The 19,068-nt window shown below is 46.8% G+C and overlaps 1 long non-coding RNA gene across 1 annotated transcript in view; it reads left to right on the forward strand.

Annotated features, from left to right (window-relative positions):
* Positions 1–19,035, forward strand: part of LOC104909686 — a 29,337-nt gene extending 10,302 nt beyond the window's left edge. Inside the window, exon 3 of the long non-coding RNA XR_792516.3 lies at positions 12,791–19,035. This is a non-coding gene — a long non-coding RNA (uncharacterized LOC104909686). The remainder of the gene's footprint in view (positions 1–12,790) is intronic.
* The last annotated feature ends 33 nt before the right edge of the window (positions 19,036–19,068 follow it).

Consider the following 19,068-nt stretch of genomic DNA (forward strand, 5'->3'; position numbering starts at 1 on the left):
ACAGAAGGACACACTGCATGACAAGCAGGGGCTGCTAGGAAAGCTTTATGTAAGAGGCTTGCAGTACAGCAAGTGTTCCACTCCCAGAGCTCCACATTGAAGTTGGCAGCACTTCAAAACCTCTGTTTCATAACTGGCGAGAAATAGGATTTTCTAACAGCCCTGGGATGACTCTGCCTGTTGTGCAGGGACCTGGGATTTTATGAGTTGTTAACGGTTAACCAGGCAATGGCCTATATCGTTCGGTAGCTCCATTCCTCGTGTGGAGGTGCATGCTTCTATCTGCCTGCCAGCAGCCATGCTCCCCCTGACCACCTGCAAATAACAGAACTCAGGAATTAATTAACAATTAATTGCAACCAAATAATTACAGAATCGGCTGTCAGGAGAGATGCTGTGAGTGGTTTTCCCAGGATGGGAACTGCCCTTTGAGCTTCCCAGGTTGGGGTGTTTGCAGGAGCCCTGGGCAGGGGGCAAGCTGGAGGGGTGCTTTCCTGGGAAATGAATTCCAGGGGCACTTGGATTTCCTGGGAAAATGGGGCAAAGCAGAGCTTTGCTCCCTGCTCCTGTGCCAAATGGGATGGCAGCATGCTCCCTGCTGGGCTCTTGTCCATCTCCCACTCTGTGCTGAGATGGGCTGATGGCACAGGAAAGGCATGGAAAAAAAAACAACACAAGTGCATTAGATATATTCATGAAGATGGAAGAGGACCAGGTATTCATCTTATTCATCTCTCTCCTTGCTGATGAGGAGTTATTCTCTCCTGGACATTGTCCAGCATTTTGTCCAGCCTGGTTTCCAATGATTCAAGTAATGGGGCTTCCTTTGGGAGACTCCAACACTATCTAATGCACTTTTCTGTTCAGAAGTGCACCTCACCCTGTTTGGCTCTGGCAGCCGTTCTCCAGCTGTGGGTCTGCCTCCCAACACCCCAGCTGTGGTGACCTGCTGTCCCCTCTGCTGCCTTCAGCCACCTAGCCTCCAAAGCACTTCTGGGTGCAGAGGCCCTCCCAGTGTAGGGTGAGGCCCTGTGGGACACGTAGGCCCAGTGTGTGTCGAGACAGTTTGACCAAACCAGGGAGAGGTGGTGGTGGCTTCATGACAGTTCTGTGGTTCTCCAGCTCTGGGCCAGCAAGCCTGAGCTCAGTGGCTGGCACAAGGAGAGTGCAGCTGGAAGGATGCTCTATTTAATGCTGACTACTAAAGGCCCACAGGGGCTGTCCTGGCCAAGTAGGACTGCTGAGGCACAGAAACACCCTGGCCACAGAGAGTCTTTTCCTTGGCCATGATCCCTGTAAAGGGTCAGGCAAGAGGTTTGGGTGTTGGAACTTCTCTGTGTAGCTCCAGGATGGCAAACTGCCAGGCCTGGGTGAGCTCAGTCTTGCTTCTCACCAGCACCACCAGTGCACTTGGAGAATGTGTGGTGCCCATGTGCCTGAGATGGGGATGCAAAGGCTTCTTGTGCAGTTAGAATAGTAGAGCAGGCCTAAGTTTCACATGTGAGAGCACCTAACAAGCAGCAGTTTCCTTTCTTTCACAGAAATGGCCTGAACAACCCCTGTGCTGCACGGAAGCTGCAACCTGCAGCTGGATCACACCTGGTGTCCTCCTCAGCACCTTGTATGAAGGTGCAGGAGGTCCCCTGTTCCCCACCAGCCAGCTTGAATTTGCTCGGGAGGATGCATTTCTGTGGACGTATTCTGAGTCTCTCCTTGCCTCCTCACCCAATTCCCATTCTCTGCATCCCTGCACTGCAGCTCTTTGGTGCAGAATGCTCCACGATGGGCCCTGAGCTCTTCCACCTGTGCTCCCCTACCCAGAAGAAGTCCCAGCCCCAGTTCCCCCCATGCCACATCTCCTCATCTTCCGGGCACTTGTGGCTCAGCATGTCTTGGCCAGAGTCAGATGTTGCTCCTCTGGCCAAACCCCTCGCAGCAGGACACTGTGCTCTCCCTCTTTTTGTTTCCTTTTGTTTATAGTACTTGATCCAGCTTCCAGGCCATGCGCAAATGCTTCACTCCCAGCCAAGTTGAACTTGTTTCAAGGAAGATTGCACAAGAGCCCTGTGCTGTTGCTGGGAGCCAGGCCTGCTGGACTAGCTGCTTTGTCCTCCTGGCCCCAGCCCTGCCCGAGGACCTGCTGGCACTGATCCCACCACAGTGCAGTCAGCAGGATGCCTCATGGACTGTGGGAGGAGCAGCAAAGTCCAACAGAGATCATGGACAGGCTTTGCAAATTTAAGAAAGAAAAAAAAGGGGACACCAAGAGCAGCAGAAGTTTCTCTTGGTTGATTCACTCTCTGTTCAAGCCGTACTAACTGCTAGTAGTAGCTCCAGCTCACCGTAGGTATAAATCACTTATCTTCTGGTGACATCAGCTCCAGTCTGTGCTGGGGCTGAGCAGTAGGAGCCACTGCTGGCCTCAGCAGAGGATCCCGGCTCCGAGCCTTGTGTTAGCTGAAATAGCTCTGCCAAAGTCATTGGAGAAGAGTGGTCTCAACAGCAGGCACGTCCTGCAGCCTGAAGCAGCCTCTCTGCTAGCAGGTCCTGAAGAAACAGCTCACTGGCTCACCTCTTATAGGCTGTCTCATCTTTGGCCATAGGAAGCACTTACCTCTCACTTCACAAGCACTGTGTGAATTCCAAGTGACAAGAAAGCCTTGCTTTCTATCCACAGGTTTAAAAATGCTGCAGGCAAGTAAAAAACACTGAATTTTCTTTTTTTGTTGTTTTTGTTTTGTTTGGTTGGTTGTTCTGTCTTTTCACTGACCTTGTCAACACAGATAGCAAAGAGCTGATGGGGGAATACTTGGAAAAATCAAACCTATCTACACAAGCATACTGCAGTAGAGTGGACCCTGAGAGAATACACTGACCTTCTCAGCCTCTGTCAATTATTTTTGAAAAATCATGGGGAATGAGAAGTTGCAGGGCATGGAATATTCTTCATCAGTTTGTGTTGAAGAAGTTGAAGTGCCTCGTGATACCTATTGCCATCATCATGAAGAAACTTCGCTTCCTTCCCTGACACGGGAGCCTTCACACTTTGAAGTAATTAGGAGTGACTTAAAATCCCTTGAGAAAGCTCTGCCTTTCCCAGAGGTGGGATTCCAATCCAAGCTGATTGCCAAAGTTTGAAAATCATAGTCCAAGCTGATCGTACTAGTTCTGCTTGCAGGGCATGAGCAGGAGCAGTCATCCCACAAAGCATGCCTCACTTATATACCAAATGGGACCAACCTCTTGCTGAAAGTGCCCATCTTCCCCACAGCACATTTGGGATTTGGGATTTGGTTAGCTGCAGGTACCTATATAGGGAAGGTGTGCACTGAATGATGTGGCCCAGTCTGGAGAACCAACTTGCTTTTGACCTTTCAAAGCCATAGAGATTGTTCCCCATGACCCGCGGTGGATATGCAGTGACATACCATGGATATGAATGAGCCTGCTCACTGTTTCCCCTCACCCTTCACAGTACGGCCCACATGGTGAATATGCTGGCAGTGGTTAAGGTCCGAGGGGCTGCTTGGACCTTACATTTCATCCATTCCCTTGCCCTCTTTGAGCCCAAGTGTTTGTATTTGGATGCTCCAAATTCTGCCTGTCTCCCATGTCTTACTGCAGCTTCTTAGCTGTTGGCTGTCTCATTAAAAGCCTTGATGAATGCAATGATGCAGCCCCCAAATTATTCTCCCTTTCACTGATTTCATTCGAGTACATGGTAATATTTTCCCCATACTTTCCAATTTAACATAATGCTGATAAATGATATGACACTGATAAATTTTCATTTTATTTAAGGCTGTTTATCATCCATATCTATTATGGAAAGTCATCAATTATGCAAAAAGCATGAATGTTTAAAGAGCCTCTAAAGTGTCTCTATTTATGGATTGCATGTTGCGTCTTCTTTCCCCTTGCCTGAGCACACACCAGTGAGGTTCCTCCATTAAGTATCATTTTTGCACAAAGAGCTTGAAAAATGGAACTTGACAGGGGCATCCTAGGCAGGCTGGAGGCTTGCTGCAAAATATGGCTGTGCTATAAAAATCTCACTTCACGGGAGAATCCCACAACCCTCCAAGCTAGGTCTACATCAGAAGACCAGTAAACCAGACAGATGCAGTGTGCCTTCGGTCAAAAAGCCACACTCTGGTACTCTCCTGAAGCTGCCTTCCATAGCTTAGCCAAGGCCTCTTGGTACATGTGAATACTGCCAGTCCCGCTGTGGGTCCTGGAAGGCTCTCACTGGCAGAGAAGCACAGCTCACAGCCCAGCTGTGCTGGGATTTCCGCAGTCCCTGGAAAAGCTGCATCGTTACAGCTCATCTCTGAGCTTGCACACAGACCTGTTTGCTACAGAGGACCTTTTTCTGCTTTCAGGGCAGCATCTTTGCAGTCACCTTGCATGAATGCCGGTATAAGTGCCAGCTTGTTGTGGTGTGTGTATTAAATCACAGTGCTGGGGAAGTTTTGCAGTGAGGAAGGCGAGTCAGAGAGCAGACACCTCACAGAGGCCCTTTAAAGCAGTCTGAGACGCTGGCATCTTGGATCATTTTTTTCTTTCCTTTCAAGACGCTGGGGGAAAAAAGAGCTAAAGTAAGGAAATTAGATTGTAAAAAGCTAATTTACCAAACAGCACCGTCCTGGCCCAAATCTGATCTCACATATGAAGTGCCAGTAAATCCTGAGTCACCCTGCACACATCTGGATGCTCCTTGGCAGCAGCGCGGCTCTGTTTATTCAGGTCTGAGGGGGCCCGCAGCTGTGGTGGCAGCAGCGTGCGACAGGAAAGGGAGAGTTTTCTCACACGTCTGACACAAGACTCCAATTGTGGTGACTGCTGGCGCTGACCTCCCCGTGCAGGGGCTGCTGGCAGCAGGCACTGCAGGCTGTGCTGGCCGCCATGCCTCGCTCATGGCCCCCAGCTCTCGCTTCTCCCTGCTTCCTCCCAGCTCCCACAAAATGGAGCACTGGAGACATTTAACAAAAGCTGCGCAGATGTGGCTTCTTCCTTGGGTTATCAGGAGGCTGAGGCAGCAACTGGGTTTCTGCTCTTTGGAGATGCAGGCTCCTTGCTCTGCATCCCAGTGGCTGTAGCAGCAAATCCTAAATGTGAGGGTTCCCTTGGCACCGTGGTCTCACAGGCCTCCTCCAGTGAGATGGTTTGCTCTGAATTACACTTCTGGATGCCTGTAGTGTTGGGAAGTGTCCTGCGGCTGCTGTAGGTTTGGGTACTTAAATAGATCTCTGAGGTAATTAGTTGTGCTTTTAAATTACTTACAGTTTCTATCGTGCTGTAGGGGATGTGTCGGGTTGTGAAGAAGGGAGCGTGAAGCTGGCGCAGTGGGATGTGTGGTGGCATCTGGTGTTTTTAAATGTGCCATACAAGGTCACCTTTGTGCTCTGCCTGCACCCTGCCTGCCTACCGCAGAGCTTGATGGACTTCGCCATGGAATCATTCATTTTCTTTCACTCTTCCTTTTCTCTCATAGCCATCAGGACATGCCCTTGGCAGTGTGGCGTGCCTTTAAGCCAAGCAAGCAATAACACAAGAGAGGATTTGGAGCCATTGTATCTTTTACAGAGTGCATTAAAGGCATGAGATCAAAGGCTGGCTACCTCTTGTGCTTGAAGAGTTCCTGTGGCACATTAGCAGGGAAATTTTCTTTACTGGCTCAAATGGCTGTGCACATTTTCCATTAAGATTCTGTTTTTTTCCTCTAGTCTCACAGGAGGAGGATGGCTTCTCCCATCACACACTGCCTCACAGTGTTCTTGTCCTGGTCTGACCTGACTGTCACAAAGCTTGCTATGGATTTTGTACCTGTAGACTGTTGGGCTACATCAGAACTGCTCTGCCCAAGAGAAACCATTTGCATCACAACTGTGAGCAAGTCCAGCTTCTCTTGTGACACACAGAAAACTGTTATTCAGCTCAGGTAGCTCTCTCCCTTACATGATGACAAAAGGGTGATGTTTGTTTCCGGCCCTCTGAGAGGCCACCCACGGCCCTCAGTGTCCCAGCATGTTCCTGTGCATGTGAACATCCTTGAGGCTGCTTTTTGGAGATGGCTGTCACATCGTGTGGGTCAGTTCCACTATATGCCAGTGATCCATGCTATGGCTTTGGTATTTCACTTCTGCTGGACACACTTTCCAGTGCATCCTGGGAGCATGCTTGTCTTGCCATAACTGCATCCCATCGGTACCCCAAGTCATTAATCACCTTTTTCCCTTCTGCTGGTTCCAGACGAATTCTCAGTTCATAGCGTAAGTTCCTGCTGTTAATCCATAAGCCATAACCTTTATGTTGGGTACTGTTCAACACAATTAGATTTCCATTACATGATGTTCTTTCCTGCAGTTAAACATGACTTGCTTTACTTATGCAGCCAGCCTCAGGTGAGATTTAATTGTAACCTGGGGGTTCGAGCTCTGTGCTTGCATACCACTCTGTGAACCCTCCAGTCCACCAACCCATCACCCGTACTCATCTCAATATATGAGCAATCACCCACAGTTCTCTGCAGCCTTGTTCTGCCGGGCTGAGCACAGAGTATGCAGCCCAGAAGGCTTGTTCAGCGCTGGCACGGCCAACCTGAGGCTGAACAGCAGCCTTGTCCAAAGAACCCACTCTTTCCAGAGCAAAGAAACTCTTTCCATTAGCCGAAGAATGAATCCAGGATGGCTGGGAGTCAGGTCACCCTGACTGCAATGTAAACATGGTACCTGCTCTGGTGCAAGCTGCAGTGGAAAACAAAGGCACAATAGACCAGAGAAGGTCATTACACACAATTTGATCCAATTATATATCTAAACCCATGGCTCTTTGTGCTGCGAGTTTGATTTTGTGCTCAGAGGCAGAGAAAACAGCCTTATATATAATGGAGCAGTGCTGGGCACTGAAGTGCATCTCCTCTCACATAAAGCAGCAGTAATGCCTCCTAAATCCACCTGTCCCTCAGCTGAGCATTCATTTACCCACACTCCCATGGCCGCAATTCCCTGCGGTTAAAAAATGTTGATATGCAGGAAAAGTTTCCTCTGGCAGTGAGGGCTGCGGCCACCCCCCTCCCCGGGCCCAGAGGCTGCTTTGATGCCACGAGAGCATGACAGTAAGAGAAATGCCTGGGGAAGTGAATCAATAGCGGCAGGCCGGCCAGCTGCAGGGTGAGGACGGGGTAAATTGCTGGAAGAAACTTTCCCAGCCACCAGACAAGTTGGGAGAACAATACAAAGAACAGGATGTGAGGCACTTCCCGGCACTGGCGACTCTGCGCCAAGGAGCGCGGCCGCTTCCAGGGCTATCTTTATACCCCTGTAATCTGGAGACGTTTTCTACTATTTTCTCTCAATTTCTGTGCTCATTGGGAAGCTGTTGTTTCTTTTAGCTCTCCTTCAGAAAACCAATCCTTGCTGCTAAAATACGAGGCTGTGTTCCTCCGCCTTTCCGATCAGTGCCATCCCTGGCAGATCTCTGAGCGAGACTGGGAATAGTCCAGTTCCCCCTCTGGCATCTGGTTGCTAGAGCAATGCCCACGCTTTTTGCTTTTCCCATCACTCTCCCTCCTCCCGTCCCTGAGGGATGGATACATTTGTTGCTTGTTCTGATGTCTGTTACCAACCACTCCCATCTCCATGTGTAGATCCCATAGAGGTGCTTCTGCCTAGAATATCTGAGCCATTGCAAGTGAAAGAAAAAAAAACACGACCCTGTGATTTTCCTCCCTGCTATCAGGAAACAGGTTTGTTTGTTTTCTAATGAATGCAAAAGAATGCAGATAGCGGAGAGGAAAAGCCTGGGCTCTGAGCTCTGTGTTTCTTTATTTAGGTTCCTCCATGTGCATCAGCTGAGCCCAGCAGGCGGCAAAGCAAGAAGTGGATGTTATTTCAGGAAAAGCCTGGCCCCTTGGGCTTGAGACAGAGCAGCATCCCAGGCTGCAGTCCCCTGGCTCTTGTTGCACGTAGGGAATTTGGACAGAAAAAGGAATCCCAGCAATGTGGCTTTTCTCTTCTGTCCCCTAGGTTTTCCAGAGCTAGGTGTATCAAAGGCAGCTCAATTCTACTGGGACAGGTCACAAGGTACTGTGTGGTCTGGTATTTCCCACTGCTCTGGTGCTGTACATTAAAATAGGAGACCAAAGAGCATTTCTGTGGCATAGTGTGGGAGACTGATGGTATATGGCGGTGCCGGAGGCTCTGCTGCTCGTGGGAGCGGGATGGTATGCCACGTGGGAGAAGTAGCGGTGCCCCGTGGTTGTGCTAGGTGGCACGGGCTGAACAGCAGCAAAAGGCTCCTTCCAGCCGCAGGCATGCTGCAGTGCTCTCTGGAAACCACAGCTGAAATCACAGTCACATTGATGTCAACACCAAAAAGGAAAAACAAACAGCAAAGCAGTGTGACAGACTCAGCACAATATTTCTCTTAACTTACTGATCAACACTTCATGCAAGTTTAGGTGTTTCTAGCTTACTGAATGTCCAATTCTACTCTCAAAACATCATGTCAGCATGAAAAGTAGGAGTGTATCACATGCAGTGAGCTGCTTAGACTTTTCATTTTTTTCAAATGTACATATTTTGGTCACAGCTCTTTGCTGAATTCAGCACAGATGCAGGTTTGGTCAGCCTGAACTTGCATCTTTCAGTGCATAAAACATTCATTGCACTTTTTTTTACCTGGCTGTAGCCATGATGTTGTGTGAAGCACTGTTTCCCTATACCTGGGTAGCTAGGGCACATCTGTTCTTTGGAATCTGAGAAATTCTGAGATAGGTCACCTTTACCTCTAAAACCAGTGCTCATTTGCACTTTGTAAAGCACATTTCCTCCTTAGTCACGCAGGATTTTTGCTTCTTTCAAAGTATTTCTTTTGTAGCAGATTTTTATGCAGATTTTTATGCAATAACTTATTACTAGGTTGTTTTCTATTGATGCGGAGAAATCTTTCATGCAATTTGCATCCTATTAACAGCTTCATAAGAGATGATCCTGATTCTAATAGCTCTGCACAATAAGCCAGTAAAGCCAAATATGGAAGGGATTATGAAGTGCATTGCTGTTATACCCACAAAATGGCTCATTCTTTCGAAACGGAGGCATTGACTCCTCTGACACCAAAGGTTAGTCCTAAGAGTTACAACTGTCTGGTATTTTTTCAGCAGTGCTTTGACTGCTTTTTATATCGTGCTTTTTTTTTGCCCTGTCCATTTTCTTGTGCTAGCAGCAGTGACCACAAAACCATAGCAGAGCCCCAGTCCTCAGGGAGTGATGCCTCACAGGTGGGTGTCAGATGCAGCCTTCCAGGTGCAAAACACTGCTGGATTCCAACACTGTAATAAAACCAGTGTTACATCATTTCTGCGGAACAACAACAGAACCTGCCTTGGGGTAGGTATATGCACTAGCCATTGTCCCTGTCACAAACACCTTCCTGTAGGCATTTTACACCATATACTACAAGTTTCCACCACCTATAGGACAGGCCAGGAGTCTTTGCTGAGGCTCACAGAGATGTTTTGATGCTGCGTGGGCTGGTGGGGAGAAGTACCAGCCATGCAAATGAGTAACTCTCTCCCTGGTATCAGTTTCAAGCCGCTGTCTCAGTGTTTTCCTACAATTTCATAAACCAAGGATTTGAAGTGAAGGGCAGACAGTAGAACCTGGCCTCCTGCTCTGTAGAGAGATAGAGAGGAGTGCTTGTGTGGGAAAACTCATCTCTGCATGAGACCCTGTGTGTTACATCAGTCATGCACAGTACCTGTGTGTAAGACAGGCATAGAGGCTTCATGGCAGTGGTGGTGGCCAGAGTAGCACTCGTGTTGGGGTCACCAGCATTTGCTTATGGGGCATCCCCTGTCTGTCTTGGCTGGAGAGCCAGTATGAGCCACCATAGCCACCACAGGCCGCTGCTGCTCCCCACACTCACTTGAGCTGTGCCAAAGCAGTCATGTGGTACATAAAGAATGTGACTACATAAAGAAGGCAGAGCAAGGCAGCAGCTGAGCGGCGGGAAGGTTTCTGCTCCCGTTCCTCAGCAAGCACAGGCGTGTGCTATGCTGATACTTCTGTTTCTTACCAGGGTTGGAAAATTGCAGCTGTGGTGGATGAGATGGTGGGGGAGTGGGAGTTGGACAGTCTGGTGTGGTGGGAAGCTGGCTCGAAGGAGAGAAGGGGGCTGGTGGGAGAGGGAACAGTAGAGACCCAGAGCACGGAGGGACCTGCCTAAGGCTCACTTTTCCTTCCAGCCACCAGATCCATCCTTGCCTGCTCCTGCTTCTCCTGAGAACAGCACTGGGGTCACTCAGCCATCTGGTTCCCTCGTGCCCTTTCTTTTCCTGAAGGTCACAGCCTGACATTCTCACACATGAAGTAACCGTCCAGGATCCTGGGAAATACATGAGAGGGCTCTTTCTTGAACTGTGGCAGTGCCACACTCCTTACTAGTGTACATATAATGTTGTATGTGTTGTTAACTAGCTCTGTTGCCTAACAGAGAGTTTCCTCCATCTGCAACAAACAGCAAATTTTTTTTACCTTCTTTGGTCACATTCATACGTACTCCTTTTCTATTTCAATTGCTCAACCATTATATGGTTTTAATGCATTTGAACCACTTGAGTAGTTTGGTATGATCTTTGACTTCATGGTCATGAGTGTTGTCATTATGCCTCCATTTGATTTGGAGGTTGCCTGCAAGTGGAGTCCACCACACCAGCTGCTATCACAGTGTTGATGAGGTGAATGCAGTACAAAAGAGCTCAGTGTTACCCTTCTCACCTCAAGGGTCCTCCTCCACCACCCCTGGCTACCTGGGGATGCTGCTCTTGTAATGATAAGCCAAGGTTCTTGTTTCTCATGTCTGTAGCAGACTCCTGTTCACAGACTGCCATGGTGTTGCCAGGCCACATCTGGCCTCTTCAGGCTTAGCATTGGCAGGGGCTCGATCCCAGCTTCGGTTCTGTATGAGTATGGGTCAGCCCTGGTGGGATGTCTTCTGTTTTTTTTAGGGCCTCCTGCCAGATGCATGCTCCTCATGGGTGCTCTGCTGCCATACTTCAGGAGGCCTGGCTCCAGAAAAGATGGTTGTAGTCACCTCCTGGGACATGGGGTGCCTGTCTCACAAGCCGTATCTCCTGCCTTCAAAATGCAATTCATGTCCACAGGATTTTATACTAATCCAAGTTTTTGTGCGTCTTAAATTTCAAGCATCTGTAGAGTGTAGCTTTACCAAATATTAAAAGATAATTCAGCCAGTTTTAACATGACCCTCCCATGCTTTCTTTTCCCTTGCTTTCGGGATCTGAGTTTTCCTTTCCTCTGGCTTGTACATGTTTAACCTGTTGTCTTGTTCTTCTACAACCCTTTTATGTATTCTCTCAGACATGGATTCTGTTTTCTTCATTTTCCACTTCTTGTCTCCCCAGTGGCCTCCAAAACCATCTCTAATCCACTGCCTTTTGCTTCAGATATTTGCACCTTCTGGCTGGCTCTGCTGTCATCTGGATGCCCTCCCATGCAGAAGGGAGGATGTAGCTTAGCACTTCCTTCTCCATCAGTCTCATGGCAGAAGCAAGGCACATTTTCCTCTTTTCCCCAGCGGCAGAGGTATATGGGATCTCACCCTGGCGGAGCTTGCCATCTCAAACACCACATTCATGTGCACAGAGCTAGCACTCATCTTAGAAGCCCTTCCAGTGCTGGGCCAGCAGCCATAGATTTTACCTTAATGTCTTAACACATGTCTTTAAGTGTTACCCTTGGTAAAGTATACTTTACCAAAATGATTATTTTCATTACAGTTGGTGTTCAGTTTTCCAGACACTTGGTACTGTGTGGATTTATATTTCAGACCACAACAGTTGTAAGTCAAATGTTGTGCTCCTCAGTATAATTTCCTTTTGCTGTGATTTTATTTCTTCTGGGCCTTCTGGTAATCCTCTCTTAATATTTTCCACTGCAGCACTGCAAGGTCCGTGCTGGCACTGAAGGCTTTTACATCTGAAACACACCATCCTGCTGGCTGTAATTAGTGCTGACATGCACACACACAGACTGCTGCCAGGAAGCAGAAACACTGTCCTTTAGCCTTACTCATATGGAAAGGTCGGAGCTTAGGGGTGGCTTTCTTGTGTGCAGATGCCTTCAAGCACTGGGAAGCAGGGAGCTATGGCACTGCTCTTGGTTAAACGACAAACTCATCTACCCAACCATATAGCTGTAGCCTTGACAGGTTACATTTCTGTTTGCAGTGTCACTTCCTATCATGCCTGCAGCGGAGGTAACTGTTTGCACTGTCATAACATCTCTTCTGCTGGTGCTTCCTGGCCTGCGACACTGCAGAAATTACCGCAGGGCGCATCGCCCCACTCTCCAGACTCTCACTTGAGGATGGCGCACAGGCAGTCATAAGGCCCCAAGCAGCACAAGCAGCACAAGCAGCTGTGGAACCTGCCAGACTCTGAGCTGCCTCCTGATTGCCTGCCCAGGGTTTCCTGCCTGAGCTCTTGGCCATAAGTGGCCTCATGCCGAGGGGATTGCAGCTCTGGAAGTGGGCATCACTGCAGACCTTCCAGTAGTCACTTGGGGTGGGCTGATGAACAGGTCCCTCTGGAAGAGGTCCTGAACCAGCTCCTTTTGAGAAGTCCTGGAAACGTATGAAAGCTAATAGGCACAACAGTTGTCAATAAAATGCCTTCTGTTAGATTTCAGATCATTTCAGGAATGAGTACAAAGAGATGGCTGCGTGGTGCCCCTGACGTTGATGGAATTTCTTTCTTCTCTTGCAGTAAAAGCAAGGCTGCTTGATGCCGGCGAGAAACATGTGGCTGTCCCACACATTGCCTGAAATTCACAAAAGGAATCATTGGTACTGCTGATTTCAGGTGTCTTCTATTAATAATGAAAAGAAAAATTGAGCGTTTCCTTTGTACAATTTGTAATGCTCTGCTAATCTGTGTAATCTGCAGCTAGAGTCCATTTGTGCTGCGTCTGCAACAATTTCCCTGCTTTGTCATTTCCATCGCAATACGTAGGTGTTGTCTATTTTGCTTGTAAGGTCATCTCAGGCAGTTCTGGTTTGAAATATTTGTACTGCGAGCTTTCCCCAAACATGTGATAGTTTCTATTGGCTGCTCTTCTTGTTTGGTTTCTTTTTATCTCCTTTATGGGAGGGGAAGTGGATGAGCTGGGAGGAAAGATGAAATGTCCTTTGTGTGCAGTCAGAGACAAGTATCATCCCCACACAGTGATGAGATCTACCCTCACCTTCAAATGTTTCTGCTCCAAGCTGCAACTCACATTTACATCCACCTCTACAGACATAGAACTGCACAAGGAACTCCCAGTTGCTGTATAATGAATTGGATCCTAACCCCTCCTTGAGAGATCAACCTTACAAGATGCTCTTTGTCCATGTCCCTGCATATCTGCTGGTCCAGGCCCACTACCAGCCCACTTCTCTGCTGATGTGAGGAAACCTAGCTCCAGGGAGACACCATCAGCCACACTAACATGTAGCACACGTGTGACATCTCTTCTAACAAAAATATGGCTAGACAGTGTTTTATGTGCCTGGCATACATAACTATGTCGCTGTGTCAGTGCACTGATGAACTTCATATCAGAGAAGTACAGAGAGTTAGCAAGAAGACAAGAAGTGGTAAAACAAATGAACATAGCCAAGCTGCTATGTTTTATGGCAGTGCATGAGCATGTCCAAAGCATTTCTTTAAAAACATGCTGTGCTCTTACTTGTGCCATGAGCCCCCATTCTTAGTTAACCTTCAGGCGTTTAAGGTCAGAAGGCACCATCTGAGCCATCAATTCTGCTGTACGTGTAGGAGACTGGGTCATGAGAAAGGAGAAGTGAATGAATCTCATGAAGACAGAAAGGAAATACCTCTAGACTCAAGATAGGATTCAGATGGGATTGCTGAGGACTACCAGAGTTCCCTCTTTGCGTTTCACTTCAACTGAGATGGAGTTCCCCTTTCTTGCACTGAGTGTTAGGTCTGCGGGCAGCCAGGGAAACGTCAGCTGCAGACTTGATGTGATGAAGTGCAGAAGTCTAATGTAGCAAAGAGAAAGGATGAGGCTAGAGGGGAAGAGGTTAATGAGTAGAGAGGGACACAAACCTGCATGATATAAAAGCCTGGAGGATTTAAGGGGCAAGCTAAACATGAACAGGAAGATGACAGAGCTGCATTTCTAAGTACCTGAGGGAAGGCAGGTAGTTGTGTTAGTTGTGGCTGTCACAGCTAACAGATGCATTGAGGCACAAGCAAGGATGTCTACAGCAGCCAGCAGGAAACATTTGACAGACCAGGAGATTAGATTACCATCAAGGTAAGAGAGGAGAAAGCCTGAGTTTGTGGATATTTATGCATAGCTATGGTATTGCTATGTAAGCTGCAAGAGGAAACCCTTAACAACAGATTCCCAAAAGCTTGCTATGAGATGTCACTTCTGTCAGGGGAATAATACCAAGTAGGCTGCAAGCAAATAATAAAACCACCTCATTTTATTAAGCTGAACCAATTCATGCTGGTTTTATGTCTTCCTATTGCCCTCTTTTTCTAACCAAAGCTACTTCATTAACTAAAGATACAATTACTCTGCTTGATTCAGTTGTCCTCAGTGCGGAATTGTCTCCCATGTTTGAGGTGTTCAACTGCAGGCTGAGTTGAATCCTCAAGCTTATCCAGTCTTGGAAATTTTAAGAGATGGGGCTGGCGGGATGGCTGCCCATCTGCTCCTCCCCGAGCCCCAGGCAGGACCAACTGACTAAATGCTTTTTGCACTCTCAGAACACTTGGAACTCTACAGCTCTCCAGGCAACATACTGCAGTGCTTACCTATCCTTGCTCTTGGAAGGTATTTTTAGTGTAGCTCCTCTCCTCTAACTTAAGATCGTTACTCTAGTACCCCAAATGGAATTGGGACTGAAGTTACTCCCTTCCTGATTTATAAGATGACCACTGCTATGTCTTCCTCACCTCTACACTTAGGTAAAGTCTTATCGACATTCTTCTGGGTTTTGACTGTTCAGCCTTTCCCTTGGCACCTTTTCTGCACCACTAACTACTATTGCTCTCCTTTGATCTTTCTGCTATAAGCTCACCATTTCCCTGAACTGCAGTGCCAAAACTGCACAGTTCAAATGAAGTCTTCACAGCATAGACAACTGGGAAAGAATTATTTCCTGTTTCTTGCAGACTGAACTTCTGTTTGTACACCTCATTACAACACTTTCATTTTTTACTGCGGCATGACCGTGCTCATTCATGTTGAGCTGTCATCCCTAGATCTTCTGCAGAACTGCTGCTGCGCCGGTTGTTTCCCAGCTGTCTTTTAGTACTTGATGACGCCTACACAACTGCAGAGCTCTGTCTTGTCCCTGCTCAATGGTGTTTGTTTTCCCCAGCATTCCTCCAATTTGTCAAGATTGTTTTGCATTCTCATCCTGTTCTCCAAAGTGCTTGTTCTCCACGGTGTCCTGTGCTAATTTAATAAGTGTTCCCTACTCTCATTTCTTCAAAGATATTAATGAAAATACCGTACACTGTCAGACACAAAACAGATGGCTTCAGACTTCATTTGATACGTACCGCCAGTTTGACAGTGAAGCATTTATAGCTGCTTTTAGTTTGGTTTTCCAACCAGCTGTACACTCCTCTAATAGCAGTTTCTTCTAAACCACGTTTCTTTACTTAGTTTATGAAAGTGTCAGGTGAGACAGTAGCAAAAGCTTTACTAAAATCAAGATCTAAGACCTACTACAGAAGGAAATTAGATTGATTGGATGTGATTTGTTTTTGTCAAATCAGTGCTTGCTGTTCCTCATCTGCTTGCTGTCATCTAGGTGCTGGAAAACAGCTTAACCAATTTCCACTTCCAGCATTTTCCAGGAATTGAAATTAAGCTGCTTGCTCTCTTGGGCACCTTTGAGTAGAGACCAAAGGATGAAAGTAACAACCATTTGTGTCTTCGGCATCGTCACTGAGTAACTCCTCCTCATGAAACTCAGGTCTTTCTTTGGCCCTCCTTTTACATAAACTTCACACCCACTGCTTGTTGCATCACCTATATCTTTTTCATTTTATTCCTCCTCTTAGTAACATGACCTAGTTTGACTTTCTGTCTGCTTCCTCTGCACATCTGAAACTAATGAAGAGCTCATGATTTAATCACCTTGTACCTTGTGGGCCTCCTCTAGGGCTTGTGCTAAGTTTCCCTGCTACCAAGGAGTTCCCAAGTAGCTCTTTACTATTTCTCCTGTGATTGTGCCTTCCACACAACTTCCTTAGAGCACTGTTAACTCTTCAACTGTCCTTTCTGCCTCAGATTTGCCACTTGAAGGTCACTCTCACCCCAGCTGCCTTTCACCTTTGCCCGCAGACCCAAGTTTCCTGTATAAGTCAGAATCAAATACTGCAGAGCATTTAGTCAGGAAGAAGCTAAATTAAAGAGATGACAGCTGCGGTCAGCTCAGGGAAGAGCACAGAAAGAGCACAAGCACAGAGCTAAACAGATATGCCCCCACATATTTAGCACTTAGTTGTGTCAGGAAAAATTAATATTAACTCTCACAATTATCTGCCCCCGTCTATGAACTTGTCATTAAATTCAGGAGAGTTGGCTAACAGTGATGGAAACATTGTTATTTGTGTAAAACTTGTGCAGTGCAAGACTTATCATTGCTGTTTGTCTGTCTTTCTGATGGTATCTATTATATCTTTGCACAATGAGGAGGCTTAGACTTTGCAAACATTTGGAAATTCTGTGTAAGAAGCATGCAGTTACCTCTTTCGTTCAATTAAGAACTGACATTACAGTGTGTTTCCAGTGATGGGGGTTCAGGCCTGCAAGCACAGCATCAAGAAGCCCTCACTGAGCCAGAGCTTGCCACGTTCCATGCTCTTTAAGCACTGTTGAGCAGGGCCTCAGCTTCTCAGCAGCCAACCAAGACACTCTAGGCCTTCAGGGCCAGCTCAATCTTTCCCAGACAGCTTCCTCCTGTGCATGGTGTGCATTGTTCCTGGTAATATCTTACTCTAGCTACATTAATAGTAGAAAAGCTCTACCTAAATGTACCTTCCTGCTTAAAACTCCCACTTAGAAATTTGCTTTGGGAGCTGCTTGACCTCTACTTCTTACTGCCATCTATCCAAACTAATCTGACTCTTCCAGGCCAGGGCTGTGCCCATGCCAATCTCCCTGTGCAGTCCAGAAAAAGCCTACCTGAGCAGTCTGATGTCAAGTTGGCTTTTGGCTGCCATTCATAGCTCGAACATGTTCTTGCAGAAGTCCATTTACGTGCTGAGTGATTGGTCCGTGAGCACAGTCGGCACGGCAGTCAGTAACTCTGCTGTGAGTTATTTTAATGATGTTATTGATTTCATTAGCTCCATTTTATTTTGCTTCATTACATCAACTCTTGGCGCCAGGGTTAAGTGGCAGCTAATTAGTTCAGCATAAATGATGTTTCTTTATGGGGCAGCCAGGACCAAAGAGAACTGAAGCTTCCAGGGATGTTTGCCCAGAAGCTGGGATGGTTTGTAAAGGAATTGTTAACTTTGTTTTAACATCCCAAACAATCACATTAGTACAACTTTATAACTTACTCCACTCTATGCACTTGATATCACCTCACGAGAAGAAAATGTTACAGAAGAGCTATGGTGATATAACAATAGCTTGTATTCTTGCAGACAGTCCAATTTCTTTATCTAGAAGTTGGAGTTTGATATGTCATCCAATGATTGGCCTTTGAGTCATTCGAAGCTCCCATAAAAAGAAGAAAAATAAATTTACAGACTGCTGTGGTAGGGTCATAGTCTAACTGAGCATCCACGGCATCTGCTGGAGAACTCTCCAGACGGTGCTCTTGGAATTTGGGTCAGACTTTATAATGCTCCAAACAAGCTGTGAAGAAAGCTGCGGGAAGATCTGAGAGACATCCCCATGAGGACGTAGATGGGTAATTATTTATTTTTTAAGAACATACCTAGAGGCTTAGGCAACTGGCAGACTTAAGTTAGCCAACGGTATTTGGGTTAAAAGAAGTTACACTGCTGGCAAGCAGAGAATCCCCTGAAAGTACAGTTCATCTTTCCTGAAGTAAAATCAAAAGTAGCAGCACTACCTCATCATTTCAAGCTTCCTAAAACAAAATACCTATTAAAAGTAATTCATCTCAGGTAAAAACGTGTTGTAACTGATAGGCTTTCCATTGCCCATCTGAGAAGACCTACTTGCTCAAAGCCCTGCACCTAGTTGTGGCCTGACTCAAGGCTCCTGTTGGCTTTGGTGAGAACTGACCAAAAGCACTATGTTGGACCCCACTTGTCATGCTCTTGGCATTTTTGTAGAAGGAGCTGGAAGGACAGCTCACCCCAGGTTGTGTCGCAGCAGCAAAAATAATGTTTGCATCTGCAAGAGAAGCTGCAGTCAACAACATAGTGCCAACAGTCTCCAAGTGAATGTAGTTGGTGTGCTTCTGTTTCACTGAACTTTTATCTACCATAAATCATGAATGGGAGTCCCTGTGCAAAGTGGGTCTTCACCCCACTATTTGCATGCTATTTCTTTGTCTAATGGCAATGTGGCTGCATTTTTTTGCGCCCTGAACTGTCCAGCTTTTCCTTCCTCCTTCCCTTCCTAGCCCCTTCTCTCTTCATTTCTATTCCAGTATGTTTTAACAAGATGACCTATTGCATACCAGTATCTGGGTAAAGACTACCTCTTTGTATAAAACCTGTCAAACCTTTTGCTTCATCATAACACCATAAAACCACCACTGGAAAATAAAACAATAAAGCAGAGGTGTATGAGGGGTTTCTCAAGTAAGTTATTTGTGTTGAGCACATGTACAAATACTTATTTTACTTTTTCTATCATAGGTCAGCTAATGGATATTTTCCTTAGTTGGAATATTGGAAAATAAAAATAAACTCAGGCAGTCCTGAGATCTGTCCTGGGTGGCACAGGCAGGGTGCAGGTGGCTTGTTAACCCACTGCTTCTCATGGCACAGAAGCCTGGGGCTATCAAAGTGAAAGAGCAAGC

Source organism: Meleagris gallopavo, chromosome 2 (assembly GCF_000146605.3).
Source record: "Meleagris gallopavo isolate NT-WF06-2002-E0010 breed Aviagen turkey brand Nicholas breeding stock chromosome 2, Turkey_5.1, whole genome shotgun sequence".
Classification (NCBI taxonomy): Eukaryota; Metazoa; Chordata; class Aves; order Galliformes; family Phasianidae; genus Meleagris; species Meleagris gallopavo.